This window comes from Vulpes vulpes, chromosome 2, assembly GCF_048418805.1.
Source record: "Vulpes vulpes isolate BD-2025 chromosome 2, VulVul3, whole genome shotgun sequence".
Lineage (NCBI taxonomy): Eukaryota > Metazoa > Chordata > Mammalia > Carnivora > Canidae > Vulpes > Vulpes vulpes.
In genome coordinates, this window is record NC_132781.1 from 50,423,779 (window position 1) to 50,439,579 (window position 15,801).

Here is a 15,801-nt window from a genome sequence, read left to right on the forward strand (position 1 = left end):
CCTTGGAATCCAGGAAGCCTGGCAAGGTTTTGGGGGGGCCTCATGCCAGAGGAGCCCCCACACTGTGCCTGGCTTGGGCCCACAGCTCCCTTTGGTAAGCACCTCCTCTCCCCGGCTTCGTTGAGATCTTATCTGATGGGAGAGAGTGGGCCTCTTGCCTTCAGACTTGACTCTCCCACGTGCCCTGCCATCTGACTCATCAAATTAACGTAGTAATCATTTTGCTGATTTATCAACTAATGGTTCTGGAACTTTCTTTGGGTCAGGCACCTGGTCTCAGCCCCAGAGAGGAACTTGGAGATCCTGTTGAATGTTCCCATTTCACAGATGGAGAAACTGAGGCCTCCCTCAGGCGGGTGGCTGTCCCTACGCCCTGGGTCCGATGACCTGCTGGAGCTGAGGGCCTCCTGTGTGCAGAGGCCCATTGGAGGACCTGGCCCTGTGCTGTGTGTTCCACCCCATCCCTCTCTCCTGCCCTGTCCAACTCCCATCCATCCAGTGGGGGCCGGGACAGATGACACCTAGGGCTGAGGGGCACGGAGGTGTTGGGGCTCTGGCGCAGTCCATCAGGGACCCTGTGCTGTTGTCAGTGGTGCCGTCTGTTGTGGGTAACAAGCTTTTTCTTCTTGTTGTGGCGTGTGTCTCCTAACTGCCAGGAAGCATCTAATGACTCTGATTAAAATCACAGGGACTCTGGAGATTCCTTGTTGGGAACCAGCCTGTGGCTCTCAGGACTGCCCTCAGTCTGCCTAAGTGACCAGGTGGTGGTGGAAGCTTCCAGAACAAGAGCTCAGAGCCTCAGTGCCTTGGGTGTCCTCCTGGTCTGACCTGCGTCAGAGATTCCCCTGCCACTCTGCAGACTGGGGACCACAGTGTCCCCTGCAGCGAGAGCCCTGGGGAACTGCTGGGCTGGTGCCTCAGCTCCTGTGGGGGCTCAGCTCCTGTGGGGACAGCTGTGGAACTTGGCCCACCTAGCTGGTGGGAGGACCTCCAGCTCTGGCCTCCCCCGGCCCTGAGCGTGGACCCCCCTCAGCCTTTGTCCCACTTCCCCTGTAGGTGGGGTTGGGAGGGGACATGGCTCCAGAGGGTCAGCTGTGCTGATCCACGCTGTGGTGGCACTGCCCACCCATGCCTTCAGTGGGTGCCCATCGCCCCTGGGCTAACCCTGCATCCCTCAGCCGCTGCCCTGCCAGGAGCCTCAGCTCTTGTTCCCCTCGTGTGTCTCGGGCAGAGGTCTCTGCCTGGGATGGACCATCCCCTGGGCCCCTTGCTGAGTTGGGGTCCCCATTGCACACTCCTGCAGCCCCCAGCACTTCTCCCTTCCCCTCACTTCGCTGCAGGCCTGAGCCCGTGCCCTGCTTCCCTCTGAACCACGTTCTTCCTGCTGAAGCCCCGCTGGCGGGGCTGGTGCTCCTCCCTCCCACTCCCTTCCACTCCCAGAGGTGCTGGGTGCTTACTTCTGCAGTGCTCTGCTTGGGGACACAGACCCTCCTGGGGGGGGGGTGGTCACCATGTCCAGTGATGGATGTAACCCAAGTGATGGCTGCAAGCCAGTGGGCAGCGGGACCTCATTGCTCTCTGCCCCACATGTCCAGCTACAGCAGGGCCCTTCCCTGCCAGGAGGGAAGGGGAGGAAGGCATCCATTTAGAGAGGATCAACTAATTTCACACCTCACTGGCTTCCCATCTGAGCGCCCATCCCTGTGGGCCCGGGGTGGACCCTGCATACAGGCTCTTGCTGGAGTGCCCCTCACCCCTGCAGGGGCTCCTGTGTCTGGTTCCTGTGACTCGCTGGCAACATGTCCAGGAAGGCCCCAGGTGGTATGCCTGGCTGGAGGGCCATGTGACGAGGTGGTGAGGACAGCACCCGGAGCCCTGCATCCTGAGCTGGGCCGGGACTAAGTGCAGGTGTGCGCTTGGCAAATACGGTGGCACAGCCTCCCGTCCGCCTGCGCATGGCCGGCAATGCCCCTTTCCAACCCTGAGAGTGCTGGGGTCCTCCTGTCCAGGGCAGCGTGCACTGTCCAGGGCTGATGGGGGGGCGAGGGTGGGCTTCCAGGCAGGTGTAGGCTGTGTCACTTGGGCCCTGACCTGCCGTTGTCTTCACTTTGCTTAAGCGGTATGGGGAAAAGCCTTCCTTAAGGACTCTACAGCTAGACACCCCAGCTGATCCCAAGAGACGGTGGATTGCTCTTCCTCCCATGCCCTCCTCCTGCCTGCTGTTCTAGACTCTTCCGTGGGGGTAACATGACCAATCTTGTTCTCTTTCTAAATCTCAAGCTAAATTAGGACATCTCGTTGGGCTGAGCTTCTGAGGTCCATGGAGTCTCATTTGTGAAGTCCAGGTGTTCACGGGCAGGGTGCAGAAGTCCCGGGGTGGGCAGGGCAGAAAGTCGTGCGATGGTCCGCCGTGTGGGCACCAAGAGCCTGGGTGGAGACTCGCCAGCTGATCTGCTGGGACCCAGCCAAGGTTGGCGGGTCAGGGAAGAGATGCTGGGCATGTGGGCTTTGAGTGCCCAAGGCAGGGCTGGCCTCTTGGCCCTGGATGGTGGCCCTGGCCTTTTTTTTTTTTTTTTGGCCCCGGCCTTTTGAACATCACAGACGAGGATATCCATCCCCTCCCCTTTGTGTACCTGCCTCTTATAGAGGAGGAGACAGGCTGGAGAGGGCTGTGCCTGGTCCTTGTCACCCTGTGTGTGAGGGGGCCTGTCCTACAGCATCTGGGGTGTTTCCTGCAGTGAGGGCTGGGCAGGTTTGGGTGGGGAACATAGCCGGACTCAGGGTGCTGGCTTCTCACCAGGCCTTGGGAAAGCATCCTCATGTGCCATCTCGCGGGGTCCTCTTGAGAACCCCCTTTAACGATGAAGAGATGGAGACTTGGGTCCACATCCCAGTAGCCTGCCAGCACCTGGCTGAAGCCCCTCTGCTTGTCTGCTGTTTCCTCTTGGGGGCAGAGGTCCCCAGGTGGGGGAGCCAAGGAGGCGTTTGGGTCCCAGGCCCTGCGTGCCCCCAGAGTGTGGGCTGACCCAGCCTGTGGGGACAGAATTTGGTGTGTATGCTTGCTCCTAAGGAAAGCAGCTGCACTGTGTGTTCCTGTGTGAGACCTAAGTGTTCCTGGCTTATTCGTGTGTTTGCGTGCACCAGCCTCAGTGTTAGACACTGGGCTCTGGTGCAGTGTACGGCCAGGCCGCCTGCTCTGCCAGCCTTAGCCATGGCTAGCCGGATGAGGCGGGGTGCCAGGCCCAGTGGCTTGGGCTGTGTGTGTACTGGGTCCTCGATGTCCCTCAGTGGCCTGGGAAGGGACAGTTGGACCAGTTTTATGTCTGTCCTTGGCTGCGAACTCTGGGCAGGGGTAGCTCCGAGGGGCTAGGCGGACTCATGGAGGGGCACTTGGCTTGCTCCATGGGGGAAGGTGTGTCGGCAGAAAGCGTTCCCCTCCCACCCTATCCTCCTGTCAGCACAGGCCCGATTTGGGGGAAGGGTCCCATATGGGGTGGGGGGCTTGGCCCACGTGAAGTGCATACAAATGTGCAGCAATGAAGCTGGGCCCTCCGTGTGTCGGGAGGTCAGGGGTCAGGTGAATGATCTCTAGGGGCATTGTTCTGTCTTGGCTGGAGCCTTAAGACTGTGGGAGTTTTGTCTGGAGCCTCCTGCACCCCTTCCTTCCTGGAAGGGTCAGGGTTGCACCCCAGCATCTCAGGCTGGCCTATGAGAGCTTCAGCAGCAGCCTTGGGAGAGGTGCTTTGCCAGTCCCAGAGTGGGATCGAGGCCCCGGGATGCCAGGGCTTCCGTGGAGGGGCTGTGGTCTTGGGGTGGAGGGCGAGTGTCTCCAGCATCGGTGCTGCCTGGGTGGTCTCCAACGTGTGGAGAGGGGGAGCGGCTTCTCCTCTCCCCCTGCACTGCTGGCTGCCCCTCCCGGGGCCGCAGGCCTTGGCTAGGACTCAGGAATCCCACATTATCTCAGGCCGCTTCCAGCTTCCTCAGGAGGGCGCAGGGCTGCTCCCCTCCGGCACTGGCCACATCTGCAACCGATTACCTCGGGGTGTCAGCGGTGGAGTGATCGGCTGCGGCGGGCTCCCGGGGGCTGTGAAGTGGCACCCTCCCCGGCACCAGCCACAGCTGCGCCCCTGCCTGGGCCCCTGAGGCCTGGGGAGGATGGGAGAGGCCGGCCTGGGGCCAGCGTGGCCGTGGGAGGGTGGGGGGAAGTGTCCCTCCCCAGTGAGGAGTTGGGCGGGGCTGGAGGATGTCTGTGGCCAGCCTGGTAAATTCAGGTCAGGGTCTGAAGGGCCTGGAGGGACTTTTCCTGGTGTGTGGGGAACAGGGGGCAGGTCCCTTGCCTGAGGTGGCACTGTGCCCTGGGACCCAGGACTGACCCCTGCCTCCTGGGTGCCAGCTCCTGCACGACTGTGCAGGCTGTGTCCCTTGGAGGGGGATCCAGGGCAGGTGGCCAGAGCAGTCCAGGAACCAGTCACCTGGGGGGAGGCCAGCCACATGGGGAAGGTTGGTGGGCTTCTGTCACCTGGCGCCTTGGAGGGTGTTATGGGCCTGGGCTTTGCTTGCCCTTGAGCACAGGAGCACTTGGAGCCCATGCACCGCCCTTAGCACCCGCAGGTGGAGAGCCGAGGGGCGAGCTGTGGCTGTCCTTTCCCTCGTCAGGGCCCCCCCCACCCCCCAGGACCCGCCTAGCCTGTCCCTGGCAGCCACACTGGTTCCCGGGCCCTGGCTCAGCCCGCAGTTTTTGCTGACCCTGCAGGAACTGCTAATTAAGCTAATAGTTCCCAGAGCTCCCTGACATCAGTTGATGGGATCGGCCTTGCTGGAGAGACTCTGTGATAAGACGCTCCCCGCCTGCTTGGTGTAATTTGTTATTAAACAAACACAGCTCGGTTCATTACGAAGCCGTCACTGCCCTCCCGGAGGTGCCACTGGCGTGCTGGTACTCCAGGCCCCGGGCTGCCCAGCACCTGGCTTCTGTGATCCCCGGCAGCCTGGCTGCAGCGGGTGGGGATTGGGGCCTCCCTGGGCCCTGGGGGTTCCTCCCACTGAAGCTAGGGGCTTCCCCAGCCTGAGCCCAGGGCTTGAGAGAGCCCTTGGGCCTCATCCTGGGGACTGGCAGCCTGCAGAAGATAAACAGCATGGCGGTGGTCACATTAAGGCTACGTCTCCTCCCACGTCCTGAGTGAGCCCCCATCCCTGAACGGGCCTCCTCGCAGTGAAGGAGGACACGCCTGGGTGTGTGGCTCTCCCTGTTCCCAGCTCTGGCCCCCTTGTACCTGGGGCTTGCCAGGGGCACAACTAGGCCTTCAGGGGTAGCTAAGGCCTCTTCCAGAAGGGACAGCAACCCCTGCCACTCTGGCTGCCCCAGGGTTTTAGTGAGGATGCCTCTGGGGGCCTGGAGTTTCCCACCTAGGGCTGGACAGCTCCTGCCACATGGGAGAGATGCTCCCTGTGGAGTGAAAAGGCCCAGACAGCAGAAGTTTCTAGAGAGCTGGCTGTCCTGCTTTGAGGGAGAGATCAGGTGTGCCGTTCTGTGGGGCGGGGTGCACACCAGTGTGTGTGTACTTGTGAGCGTGAGGGCCCTTTGGGTCCCTGGGAGCTCCCTACAACCCTGGCCCTGTCCAGATTTGGGAGTCCTGGGCTCAGTTCAGGTCCCACCTGCGGCCGCTGGGTAACCTCGGTAGAGTTCCTTCACCTCTTGGGCCAGGTGGGCACCTGTCCCCAAACTTCCCCACTGTGTCCTGTAGCCTCGTGATTCGGAGGCCAGAGGGGGCAAGAGCAGGGGCTGAGTCAGGAGGCCCCTCGTCCGACCTGAAGACTGCTTTAACCTGAAACCTTGCTTGTGTCACCTGCATGCAGTCACACATATACACGTGGGACCAGACTCCAACTCGGGTAGGCCAGTGTGACGAGCTGGGTGTCAGCTGTGCCTCACAGTGTCGAGCAGGTGTTGGACTCTGGCTGGGCTGAAGGTGTGCTGGGGTGCTGGGCATGTGGTGGGTGGCACCTTGTTGCCGGACTCCCTGGGACAGCCTGGGCCTGACCCTTGGTCTCCTGACATGACCTTACCAAGGGTTGTCTTCAAGGGCCTCCGAGGGCCATGCGGGTTGACGGGTTTGGACATCCTTGTAGCTGATCTTGAACCTCGGCTGCATTCCTGGCAGGCCCCCACTGGCCGGCTGCTCCCACTGTCTGGAGCGCAGGGCCCCCTGCAGCCTGGCCATCTCCTCTTGGTGCTGGGTTCTCCCTGAGACCTTTCAGGCCACCGGAACCACCCAGGCCTCCCTGCTTGTCAGCCCCCAGCTCCCTTCTGTGTTTGCGTACTAGTTCCCCCTTGGTCTCCCCCAGGGGCTCCTTGCATGTCCTTGCATCTGGGGTGAGGCGGCCAGCCAGTCTACGCCTGATGAAGGGCATGTGGTCACCCTTCATTTGAAATCCTGTGTCTCTCCCAGCACAGCCTGGCTGTGCAGTGCCTTTAGGGATGTCAGAGAGCCAGTTGCAGCATGATGGCCGAGTCCTCCTCTGTCACCTGGAGCCGTCCCCGGCAGTCGATGGGCATTATGCTGAGCCCTGGGGCGGGGGATGCGTGGACAGAGGTGTGGCCCCTCAGAGGCTGCAGTGTGGCACAGCCCTGGTGAGTCTGCTGGGTGGGTGGGCCCGGCTGTGGCAGGTCCTGGGGGCCTTGTGCACAGAGGGGTGCAGGCCATGGAAGGCTGGGGGAGCCCTGATGCCCTGGGCCACACGTGTGGGGGGCTGGTGGCTGGGTGGCGGGCCAGGAGGCTGCTGCAGTCATGGAGGAGACAGTGTTCTCTCTTCTGGCTCATTTGGGATAAGTCCCAGGGGCCTCGGGTGAGGGTGCATGAAGCCGTACAGTGGGTGCCCATGCTGGGAACCTTAGCCCCTCCCCAGAGCTGGAGCTAGAGCTGAAGGGCGGGGCTCAGTTAGCGCTGGGGCTCCTGGGCAGGCTCTGGGGTCAGCAGGTGGTCAGACCCTGGGCGAGTTGGCAGACAGGCCCTGCTCCCAGGGATTTACCTCTAATGCAGACCTGCTGTCCCCACCATGCCCCCACTCCGACTAACATTCCTCCCCTGCTGACCCTGTGGGGTAACAGTGGGGTTCCCACTGCCCTGCTCCTCCAGATGAGGCCTTGGGTGAGCCTCATGGGGCTGCAGGGTCCCCTTCCTGGGGTGGGACTGCCCCGACAGCTCAGTGGGACCAGTGAGAGTGGAGCACAGGGTCCTCTTGTGTTGCAGCTGCTGCTGTGGGCCCCACTCCCGTTTTTGCTTAAAGTTGAACAAAGGCATGGAGGCCTCAGGCTGTCTCTGGGCTTGCTGGGCGGTGAAGAGGGCCCCACTCCGTCTGACCTGCCACCATATGCCCACTGAGGGGAGCCTGTGCTGTTGGGTGCCCCAGGGTGCCAGGCTGTGGGCAAGGCCCACGGAGAACTCTTGTCCTCCTCTCCTGTGGCACACAGGTAGGGAGCAGAGCGTGGTGGCTGATTTTAGGCCTGGTACCCCCTGGCTCACTGGGCCTGCAGCGTGGCATGGGGTGTGGGAAACAGGCTTTGGGGGTGGCCTTTGCACGTTTGAAATGATCCAGCCCTTGTCACTGCATGTCCCTGAGGACAAGGGACATCACCCAGGTTGGGGGATGGCAAGGGGAGCCGAGAGTGCTAAGCCTGAGGCCAGCTTCCCCCTGCATGGTGTTGTGAGGCTGGCGGGTGGGCTGAGGGCGGGCCAAGGCCCTTTCCTGGGTGCTGTTGCATGTCGAAACCAGTTGCTGACGCGGCCAGCAGTGTTGAAACACAAGTGCTCGTGGGTTTCCCAACATCCTGCCAGCCTGTCATAGGACCTGGTGTTGGGAGCCTGGGTGCCAGGCCCAGCCCTGGCTTCCCTGTCAGGGTGCCTGGCTCCCTGCTTCCCTCCAGGGGGGATGAGGAGCAGCTGCCCTCCCAGACTGCTGCCCAGGCTGCTGGCGGTGGTCATGGTGTTAGGACAGTGTGACATTGCTCTGGGCCCACATAGTCCTTGTGACCTGTCCATTTTACGTAGATCACTTGGCTTTAGAGGGGGCAGGATTTGAACCCAGGGCTTGGAGTCTGTGCCGTTGCTGCCTTCAGGGCAGGAAGGAACAGGGAGGGAAGGGAGGAGCAGAGGAGGCCAAGGGACGTGGCACGGTGGGTGTGTACCAGTCTGGTGACAGGTGGTGCAGCTGGGGGTCCTAGGTCCTGTACCCTCTGAGGGACTGCCCTGGCTGGACATGGGCCCCGTTCTGGGCTGACCCCCATGTGAGGAGACAGTGGAAGTGGGGAGCCTGAGGCAACACCAGGGGGTGTTCCTCTCCCTTCTCATGGAGCAGAGCCTGTGGCCTGAGACTGCCCTGCAAGAGGACAGACAGTGACCACCATGGCTGCAGTCACTGACCATCCTCTATGCTCAGGGCAGTCGACCTCAGGGGGGTCCAGGAGTTGTCCTGTGACCCCTGGGGTTGGCATTCTGATGCTTGGTGTTTAGAGGGGGAAATGGGCTTAGAGAGCCGAGTGGCGCACTGGGCTCACATTGCCCATGGGCAGGGAGCCGGCATCCGGCTTGCTGGGTGGTGACTGCCACTCTCTCTGGGATCCTCTGGGTCAGCCTGGGAGGACTCAGTTCAGAGGAGAATGCTCTCCTGGGGGCATGTCCCAGCTCTGCAATTCCATTGCGTCCACCTGGGACACGTGGCCCGGGATCCTCAAGGGACCTCTGCCACTCGGGCCTGGAGCTGGTTGAGAACGTGACCTGTACCTGGCTGTTGGGGTGAAGGGGAGCAGAACAGGGGCTCACAGGATGGCGAGGACCCCCTGCCTCAGGGAGGGCGGTGTGGGGGCTGGGCTTCTAGGAACCTGTGGTCAGGCCTCGCCCCGGCCCTGGCGTCCGACTGTCGCTCGTCAGCAGGGAGGGGCGCTGGAGCTGGGTCTCTTACGGAGGAGGAAGCAGGTGCCGGAGAGGATGGGGGGGCTGAGCCTGGGCCACACAGCGAGGCAGCCGCTGAGCCAGGGGCCGTGGAGAAGGGGGCATTGGGAGACCTGCGCGCTGGTGAGGGCAAGTCTTCGTGGTGGGACTGGGGAGGATGCTGTGGGTTACACTTAGGCTGCGAGTGACGTCGTGGGGAGACCCGTGACCCCCGAGGCGGCCCTTGGTTATGGAGCACCTGCTGCCTGCCAGGGTTGTGGTTGACGCCACCTGCTCTGGGGGGGGCGGCATGCAGTGCACCAGGCCCTGTGCTCAGACGACCGTGTCTGGAGGTTTATCAGCCCGTTCTGCTGAGAACGGGCTGGTAAACCCAGATGAGAACCCCGTAGCCCAGAGAGGTAATGCTCCCCGTGGTCTGGGGCCAGGAGGGGTTGGGCCTGGACTCAGGCCCTGGTCTCTGCGCCTTCTGCTGACGGGGTGCCCCGCAGGTGTGTGCTGCTCTCCCTGCGGCTGTGGCAAGAGTGTCTGTCCCATTCTCAGTGCAGGTGGCATCAGGGGCAGGGTGCGGGGGGGCTATGTTGTAGCCATAGGAAGGTGAGCGGTGCCTCTTATAGGAAGCCCTCCCTGACGTCTGCTCCCAGACAGGGCACCTGTTCTCCTGCTGTGCATCAGTGATGGAGGGCCCCATGGGCTCCTGGGAAGGTCTCTGACTCTGGACTGCATACCCCTGGACGGGGCCCTGCCTTGGTCTGTGTGTCCAAGCAGGGAGGGCAGTGGAGTAGCCCTCTGTGACATGTGGAGGGAACTGAAGCTATCCTGAGGACAGGGGCACCTGGACCTGTGGGGCAGAGTCAGATGCCTGGAGGCCCTTACCTGGCCATGAGTCTGAGCCTGAGTCTCAAAGCCAGGCTTGGAGCCCAGGCCTGGGGGCCACAGAGCCACCTGCTGCTCACCATGTGGGGACAGAGGAGGGGCCAGCCTCATGGTCCCTCACCTGCGTCCACTGCCTCTCAGCCACTTTCTTCAATTGTGATAGCGTCTCTTTGCAGAAGAACTAAAAGCTCAGAGAGGTTGTGTAAGTGCTGGGGGTTGCACAGCTTGTCAGGGCCTTGGGATCTCTGTGAAAGTTGGTGCTTGCTCAGCTGGCTCCTAAGGACCCCGGTGAATCCTGCAGCCTGTACCTGTCCATTCCTGCCTTTCCCACCCATGCCCTTTCCATGTGCTTAGTACGTCTTTACGTGGGACCTCCGTGTGCCAGGTCCTCTGCCAGGCCCCAGGCCAGGCCCCTGGATGCCTGAGGAACCAGTGGAGCTCCTGCCCTGAGATTTGAGCAGCCTCTCACAAGCTGGCTTGGGTTCCTCTTGGGGGGCGGTGGTTGGAGAGGTCTCTGCTTTGGCTGGGAGGATCAGGAGGGCATCCTGGAGGAAGTGTTGCTGAATTTGGCAGGGAGTGAGCCAGGAGACACGTAGGGAAAGTTTCGGTCCAGGGAACAGCCTGTCCAGGCCTAGAGGCCAGAGAGCCGGTGTGTTCCTGGAAATGACCTGGTTCCCAAGGCTGGGGGTGGAGAGTGGGTGGCCCGGAGAACACGGGTGAGGGCAGGGGCCGCTGCTGCTGTGGTTGGTCCAGGTGCCGCGGTGGCCCCTGGGTCCTGGGCCGGCACAGTTGGGGTCTGGGAGATGGGGAGCTTCGTGGAGGGAGATGGGGGCATGCTGGGGGTGTCAGCCCTGGGTGGTGGGCAGTGGCTCTGGCAGGCCCCCCAGAGCCCCATGGGCCAATGCTCCAGTTCTCCAGGTGGCTCTTTGTCAAGGTCAGGCCTCACATCTTACAGCAAGGACATGGGCAAGGGGCCAAGAGCTCCTAGCTTCCCCAGGGCTGTTTCCGGCTTGGGGGGCAGGGGACAAGGTTGGAGGGGCTCCGGGCAGGGGGAGTTTGGGAGAAAATCAAGTCAGCGTTGGTGTGGAGGGGACTTAGGTGGGGGAGTTTGTACTGGGGCTGACAGGGACGCTGAGATTCTGTAAAACGGCCCCTCCCCTCAAACCCCAAACCAACGCCCCTGTAGCTCTGTCATCAAAGCCAAAGAAAGTGGAAACTAGCCACCGCGTCCCGTGTGGCTACGGCTGGTTCCCTGTCACGTTGCCGCGCAGTGGCCGTTTTCTCGAGTGCAGCTGGGTAGTGGCTACCTCGCTGTTTATAGTTTAAACCAAAGGGAATACGGAGTTTTGGTTTCTGTAGGAAGGGACCTGCCCCCCTCTGAGGTGGGTGCTCAAGCGCTCCCGGGGAGGACCCAGGGTGGGGGGAGGAGTGGCATGTCTGGCCGTTGGATCACCCTGCCCAGGTTTCCCCCTGGGGAGCGCACCCTGCTCCCTGCTCTGCTGCCTCCTCCTGTGGCTGCCCCTCCCTCTCCAGTGCCCTGTGCCCGGGGCAGCCTTGGCCTCACCGCCCAGCCTGCCACTGACCAGCTGTGTGGCCTTGGGCAGCTTGAACTGTGTGTGACAGGGCCTCCCTTTCCCTGCTTGTAACAAGACCATCGATGATTCTTGTAGAGTTTTTGAAAGACCATGATGAGCTATATGTTCTAGAGCGTCCCATGCTTAGATCTCTGGGGAGATCAGAGGGCACCTGGCAGGGGCCTTTTGCCATCATAGATGCAGGGGCTTTGGGGAGGGACCTGCCCCGCTTCCTGTACCTGAGACCAGCATGTATGGGGTCTGGGCTCTGGGGGGTGGTAGGGTCCACGTAGGCTGCGGGGGAGATGCTGGTGTGGGATGGGCGGGTGGGCAGGTGGGGGAATGCTCTTACTTCCCTGTGCTGTCTGGGTGGCTGGGCTGGGCTAGCTCCCCTGCAGGCCGAGCATGGTGTGTGTGTCCTGGCCCCACACCCTCCCTTCCTTCCAGGCACACTCTTTGCTGTTCCTGACCAGGGCCGGCGGGTCCCCCTGGCAGCCCCCAGACCCTGGGCCCAGGGGAGCAGGGACCCTGGCCAGCCTTGCTTAGTGTCTGGGACCACGTGGGGGACAGAACCCCAGGCTTGTTGCTTTGAGCCGTGGGCCAGGGGAGCCCTCCCTCTGTCCCCGGGGCCACTAGGTAGTATTGGTGGTGACCACTCCCCGCAAGCAAGGGGCGGTCACGTTACTGGTGGGCTGAGCCCGTGCTGTCCCCTAGTGCAGGGGTGGTGGCCCGGGTCCCTCATAGCCTGACCAAGAAGCCTGCTTACTCCAAGGCTGTCCATTGGGGTGGCACCTGGCCAAGTGGAGGTCTCCCCTGTGCAGTCCCCTTGGCGGGAGGCCCCTGAGTACAGCTTGCCCCGTGCTTCTAGGCAGAAAGTGCTGGCTGGAAACTGCACCTGCTGCTTGCGTGCAGCTCCGTGGACCTCACCTGGGGACCCCATGTGGCCCTGCGGGAGATGAGGGCACCTGCTGGTCTGTGCCTGGAGCCAGGCTGTGGGCACGTCCCCTGCTCCATGGAGCCGTCTTCTGGGAGGGGGCAGATACCCGGCCAGACCATGGCCAGCTCGGTCGCAGCCAGGGCATGGAGGCCTCTGAGCCCAGGTGTTTGTGCAGTGCAGCAACTCCGCCCAGGGGCCCGGGGAGCTCGGTTCTCTGTGCACCGGGGGCTCTGGGTCCCAGAGGTGCCCCTGGCCTGACCGTGTGTCTGTCCAGAGTCCCTGGAGGTCCTGTATGCAGGCAGCCCTCCTGGCCCCTGGCCACATGCTGTCTGTGTGTCCCTCATGCTGAGTGTAGCGGGGAGCCAGGCTGCCCTTGGCTGTGACTTTGTTTTGTTTCCTTGAGTCAGGCTGTCCTCCATCCTGTGCCCAGAAGAGAGGCCTGCTCCTGTCCTGGGGCGGCCGCGAGCCCCTTGCCTTCCCTCCCTGGGGAGGGGGTGGTTGTGGCCCGTGCTGCCATCTCTTAAGACACCACTGTCCTGCTGCTACAGCTCCTGGGCCAGGCTCACCTTGTACACCTCTGTGCAGCAGGACTGGACGTCATGCCGTTCCCTGTGCTGCCTGCTTGTCCTTGCTGGACTCGTTTCCGGAGCTTTGCCTTTGTTTCTCCTTCAGGCTCTGCTGCCGTTTACTTGTCTAAGTGGGGCTCCTCTCCTGTAAGATCTCTGCCCATTTCCCGAGCTCCCTGAGGCCCTCTCGGGGCACCTTTGTGACCCGTGCTTGGGAGATGTGGGTGTCCAGATGTGGATGCCTCCTGGAGGCATCCTGGGACAGAGTCGTCCTTGCTCTCTGGCCATCTTTGGGGAGACCATCTGGGACCCGCGGTCAGGAGGGGCCACAGTGGGGATGTCTGAGGAGGCCCCTGCCCTTGGGGTGGTGAGTTGGGCCTGTGGACATCACAGCCGACGGCTCTTCTGTGTCAGAGGCCAGCTCTGGCCATTTGAGCCAGGAGGTGGCTGCCCCCACGCTCCCCTGTCTCTTGCCCTTTCTCAGCAAGGGTGTTCTCAGACAAGACACCCCTGATGGACAGCTGAGACCTTGGCCTGGCCTGAGTAGAAGGCCCATGTGGGGACTGTTGACCCGCCCGACCCCAGGGTGGAGCTCGGCCTTGTGGGGAGAGGCAGTGGCCCCTGCACCTGGATTTGGTGGGTCCGGGACCCTCCCTGGTCGGTCAGCATGCTGGCCTCTGGGTTGGGTGAGTCAAGGAGGCAGTGGCCCTGTCTGAGTTCCGAGGCGCTTTTACCGAGGTGGTCCTCTGGGCCCTTGGGGCCCTTGGGATCAGGCTCTAGCCCTGTAGCGGTGGTGTTTCTTGAGCCACCTGCCTGAGCATGACTTTCCTGGGTCCCTCCTGGGAGTCCCTCCATGGCACAGTGCCTGGCTGGCCTCACAGTTTGGGGACACCCGGTTCCCAGGCCCTCCTGACGTCCGCCATCATCAAGTCTGGGCAGGTGTGTGTGTTCAGGGCGGCCTCCTGCAATGGGGGCCAGATGGCATTCCGGCCCTGTGAGTCACACGGATCCTAGGAGTGGGGTGGCAGGGGCCTGGCTGTGGGGTGGCGTGCCAAGACATGCCACTGGCCTGGCACTGGGGAAGAGGGGGAGCAGGGTGGGTGGGGGCCTGCTCATGGCCTCCCGGAGAAGCTGGCACATGGGCCAGGTCTCAGAGACCCAGCCTCCCCCCAGCCTGTGCCGTGGGAGATGGCAAGAGGGCTCTCGCATTATGGCTGGGCCCTGTGGAGCAGACTGGGGGTGCTGGGTGGTGGTGAGAAGCTGGTGCCTCCCCAGGGAGCAGATGATGCCTCGGTGACCACCTTGCAAGTGGAGAGCAAACACATGGGGGAAGGGAGGAGGCAAGGCAGGAAGGCAGAGGGACATGGAGGCTGGCTCCTGGGTCGGTGGGTCAGTGTCCCTGCATGTCCAGGGGGCAGGTATGGCAATGTGGCAGGCCTGAAGGGGTGTCATCCTATGCTCGTGCCCCCCATGCTGTCGCCCTCCTGCTCCTGTGCCTGGTGGGGATGAGACTGGCCACCTAGCCTCACCTGCTAACCCTTGTATCTGGTTCTAGGAAGGTGTAGGGGGTCAGAGGCCAGAGGAAGGGCCTCCGTGGGGCTCTGTGGCCACCCTTCCTGGGATCAGGGGGCTTCAAGGTGCAGGCTTCCCGAGGTAGACAGTGGTTGCACCTTCTCCTGAAGGCCCACGTGGTGGCAGAGCCAGCAGAGCCCCGGTGGTGGGGTGAGGCGGAGGGAGGCTTGTGCTCCCCACGGTGGGGAGTGGGACAGACTGTGCAGGCAGAGCCAGGGGCTGAGCCTGGCAGGGCCTCTGGCCAGCTGTGACCTGGGGACAGCTTTTCAGGGAGGAGCCCTGGACCTTGGGAGGGCCATCGGGGTCCCACTTTGAAGGACAGACGTGGGCTGGGCTGGCGGAGGGAGGTCCTGGGGGAAATGGGGGTGGCTGGGGCAGGTGTGAGGCTCAGCGGCTAAGACGAGCAGGGCTGCGAGTGGCTCAGAGCTTGTAGTCTGAGCTGGGGTCAAGCGCTCTGAGAGGGCCTTTGGGGCTGGGGCTCTGTCTGGCAGGGGCAGAGAGGGCTTCCTGGAGGAGGTGTTCCTGGCAGGAAGACCAGAGTGAACAAGCATGGCTGCTCTGAGGGCCAGGGCTGGGGCTAAGAGGGGCAGGTGGGCATCCAGCCTGGCGGGGCTGGGGGGCCTGGGGCGAGGCCGGCGAGGGGGCAGGTTCTCACGGGGCGGGGAGGGGGTGGCCTGGGGGCTGTGATGGACGGAGACTCCCGGGTGAATTTGAGGTTTGTCTGGTCGGGACTGGGAGGGGCCTTCCCCACCAGTGAGTCCCCGGGCTCGCGGGGGCCTGGGGGAGCTGCTCAGGAGGGAGCCGGCCTCGGCGCGGGCCCCACCCCTGCCCGTGGGCACCTCCTGCCCACCCCTGCCCCGCCGGCTGCCCCCTCGCTCCACGGCGCGGGGAGGAAGGAAGCTGAGGTCGGGGTGGTGTGTGCTCCTCCGGGGCTCTGGGCGCGCTGGCCAGGGCCCGGCTCGGCTCGGCGCCTGGGGGGAGGCCGGGGCGGGGGGCCGGCGGGCGGAGGGGCGGAAGGTCTCCGGTGCCCCAGGCCTCCGGGCCGCCATCTTGGACGGGCCGGACCGGCCGGGCGGACCAGAGGCAGGGGACTGGCTTGGAAGGAACAGTAGGTGTGTGGGGTCGGGCGGGGGGCCTCGGGTCCCGCCAGCCCCCTCCGGTTAGAGACGGGGAAGTTGAGGCCGGGAGGGGGCAGCCCCATGGCTCGGGGCCGCCGAGCTCCGGTTTCCGCGCCGCCAACGCTCTGGCCGCGGCCTGCCTCCGGCTCCCGACGATGCGGTTCAGGGCGGTTCAGGGCCCGTTGCGAAGGGATCGCGAGCCGGCCCGCCGGG

At 63.3% G+C, this 15,801-nt stretch overlaps 1 protein-coding gene across 5 annotated transcripts in view; it reads left to right on the top strand.

Annotated features, from left to right (window-relative positions):
* RXRA (retinoid X receptor alpha) overlaps positions 1-15,801 on the top strand; it is a 93,756-nt gene that overhangs the window by 34,270 nt on the left and 43,685 nt on the right. Inside the window, exon 1 of one of the 5 annotated variants that reach the window (XM_072748237.1) lies at positions 8,941-9,071. The exons of the other annotated variants lie outside the window; for them this stretch is intronic. The gene's annotated coding sequence lies outside the window, so the exon portion shown is untranslated. Of the gene's footprint in view, positions 1-8,940; positions 9,072-15,801 lie in introns of those variants that run through there. 5 annotated transcript variants of the gene reach the window in all.